Genomic DNA, 3,637 nt, shown 5'->3' with positions numbered 1-3,637 from the left:
GTTGCACAAATTACCGTAATTTATTTTTAAGTAAAATCTTCGATTAGTGACTTTGGAATGTGGGGAAAACCTAAATTCATCTCAACACTAGACAAATTTTTCAAGGTGAGTTACTTTCTTTACTATTGAAGTAACACGCCATGTCAATTAATGGCTTTTTGCTTGTGTACAAATTTCAATTTTTATGTATATATATATATATATATATATATATATATATATATATATATATATTTATATATATATATCTTTAATATAACATTGTTTGCCAGATTTCATTTTTCAAAAGAAAAAAGTACAAATACTAAATACTACAATATGAATAGAGTGCATCGTTTTATCATTGAGAAACCATAGGTACTGCTCAACAGCAGGGGGTATTTCAATCTTCTTCAAAATCAACTTCTTGCTCAAGACGAGGGATTCTCGCGTCTATCTCATGATTATTTTACATCTTTTCAGTTTACTCTAAGAATATTTTTGTTATTTTTATATTGGTTTTTAAGCGGGTAATTTTTCAATTTTCCAATCCTATGTTTTCTCCCTCTTCGTCGATCATTATGGAGAAATTTATATCTTTTCAATCCAACCGCAAGAAATTTCCAATCACATGTCTTATTATATAGTATAGTTTTCTGGTGTTGCATCTTTAGTTAGTCACACTTTAATAGAAGCATTGGATTATCCGTTGTTGATTAGGTATCTAGTGACATTGTGTTCTATGGTCCTTTCTCTCACTTTTGCTTGTCTGATTTCTGGTAAAGAATGGCTGGAAGTTAGCTTTCATATAGAAGGAGCAACAACATGGAAGATTGTCCTAAGGAATTTACTCACACTTCTATATTTAATCAAGGTTAGTTAATGTGTAAAATAAATTGAGAATAAACAAGGAGATGTTTTTCCCAAAAAAGAAAGGAAGAACAATAAGAAAAAGAAAATCTAACCGGTAAAAGAATACATAAGGGAGTTCTCTTTCCCATTCGAAAGGTAAGGGGTATTCTTTCCCAGCCTATAAAGGTTAATGGGGCAAATTGAATTTTACTCAATATTGTTGGTCACAATTAAGAAGAAAATCTCGAATCTATTACTCTTATGTTGATTGATTTATTACTTATTTAGGTTAACAAGTTGGTTTATACGTCATAACGTTTCCACTGTTTAAGGATGTAAATGTATTTTTGAACAGAAAATTTTGGTTCAGAAATTATTTGAGATAAATTAAAATACTGGAGTTTTGTACAATTAGAGGCCGAATGAGTGTTGGACTAAAGCAGTCCCAAGTCATTCTTATAATGGTGTGTTACTCTCCCAACTTAGGGTTTCAAAAGGTGTCACGACCTAAAATTCAATTAGTCATGATGCGATCTAACCCAACCCGTCAGGTAAGTCAATTAAAAACTATTCAATTTAATGAGATTGATTAAGAGAAAAAATGATAATACAACTGCTCTTATACAAAAATTTTCCAATGACTAGTATTACAAATCATGAGCTTTTAAGATTTAGATTTTTTCTACAATACTTAATTGAAATAATTAGAGCTTTTAGTCAAAATTGTTCCTTATCTTTAAGAGTAGGTCTAACTTTGTCCTTTAATTATTCCCCTAAGCATCTTTAATTTCTTAAGTTTGCTAAAGTGGAGCCCCTTTAGTCTTAATAACAAAATTTGGTTAAAAACTAACGGTGACTATCACTACACCACATGCCAACCACGTAACTCTTATTAAAAGCCAAGCATTGACAACTAAACCCATTCCCGATTTTTCCAATTTCATAGTCACCATTCGCCCTTACACATCTGAAGAAAAGCTTGGATTAAAGGAAAAGGCAAGAAATTTTTTAAGAACAATTTATTTTGTCCATCTATAATCATACAAAGACTCTACTTCAACTTATTTCTACACAAACAACCTATTATCACAGAATCTGGACTAGGCGGCGGTACTAAAATCTATATATAGGTGTGTGGAATTTTTAAATCAAAGAAAGTTTTAAAAAAGGAAAGCCAGATTGCACACAAAATGAGTGCCACAATCTCATCCAAATAAACACATCAATAAACACGGAGAAAACACACACGACATGCGAACAATAAATATTCACCAGTGGCAATATCACAACGTCTTCATTGGCAATACATTTGCGTCGAGAAAATAAAATCAAGACCGAAAAATATCGCAACAATCGTAGTATTTTATTTCAAATATTTGAGTGAACAATCTCTATGAATCCTCTGATTCTTCTTTTCGATAGTAAATAAATTCAAGGGCCTTTGAACTTGATCTTGAATATATAGTTGTTGCCACGAACGATGATCTTGTTCTTGAGCTTTAGCTTGATCTCTTGAACTTGACCTTGATTTGCTCTTCGTTCTTGAACTTGAACTTGATTGCTTGAAGCTTGAAACTTGTAGAGAAATTTGCGGCGTTTGATCCACGAGCTCTATCTTGCTTCTTGTATAACCTCTGGTCTTTTTCCTAGGTTATGAATACCCCTATTTATAGTTGTGGAAGGGAGGAGTTGTGATAAGAACAAACTCTTTCCGACCAATCAAATTGAAGTGTGACATGACCGCATTTGATTGGCCATAACATGTCACTTGCACACGTGGCGCAGTTTCATTGGCCATTTAATGTGACTTGGCATGTCTTGTCATTTTGTTTGACTTGGCGCACTTTATTGGCTCTTTCGTTTGACTTGGTGTGCCACGTCATTTGACACGTGGGCATCCGTTTGGGCCTCTAGGAAGATGAAATCTTGGGCCTAATGAATTGGGCTCATCACTTTAGCCAAATTAAATAAACTAGCCCAATGGATTAAGACTTATTTATTTAATCCATATATATTGGACTTATATAATTAATTTGATTATATTAGCCCATAGTATTTATTTGGACCAATATATCTTAAATTTAAAATATAATCCAAATTATTTTATGAATTTAATTTTAATAAAATTTATATGCCTACAAATACCCCTATTTCAAGGTTTGTCAAGGTCTTTAAACTTTTGAAGACTAGGCTTGAAGTATTAACTTGATAATAGTATATAAATCCTATTTGCCAAAACAGATAATGGATCAATGTATAATTGGTTACGTGTCCGTCGATAGCCTGTTGGTAATTTGGTCCACACTTAAATATTTAAGGTGACTTTAATCATTGTAATTTCCAATGATTAAGACGCAAATCCATAAGACGTGGTACAACCCAAAGGAGATGATAATAATTATTATCACTATTGTATAATATAAATACTACTTTCCTCAATTTCATGGACCATCGGTACAAGCTGACCATGGCAATTCCTTTCTTCGAGTAGAAAAGGAGAACAGAAGGCAATGGTATTGCAATCCTTTCTTTGATTGGAAAAGGAGAACAGATGGCAACGTTGTTGGATAATATGCGTAGGTCTAATTTCAATTTGAATCCTTCCAGGAGTCTAATTGGAACAACAATCCCACATCGGTATTTTACTTATTAATAACGTCTTCTGACAGTTATAAATATCATATACTCGTTATTCTATTAACTCCAATTTCAACGTTTGCAAAGTCACTTTGTGTCTATTTTTGATGACTTAGTCGCATTGACCCGAAGGTAATTTTTTCTTATTTTCTTGTGCTTTTCTTCCTTT

Source organism: Nicotiana sylvestris, chromosome 10, assembly GCF_000393655.2.
Source record: "Nicotiana sylvestris chromosome 10, ASM39365v2, whole genome shotgun sequence".
NCBI lineage: Eukaryota > Viridiplantae > Streptophyta > Magnoliopsida > Solanales > Solanaceae > Nicotiana > Nicotiana sylvestris.
This window is presented reverse-complemented; position numbering follows the sequence as displayed.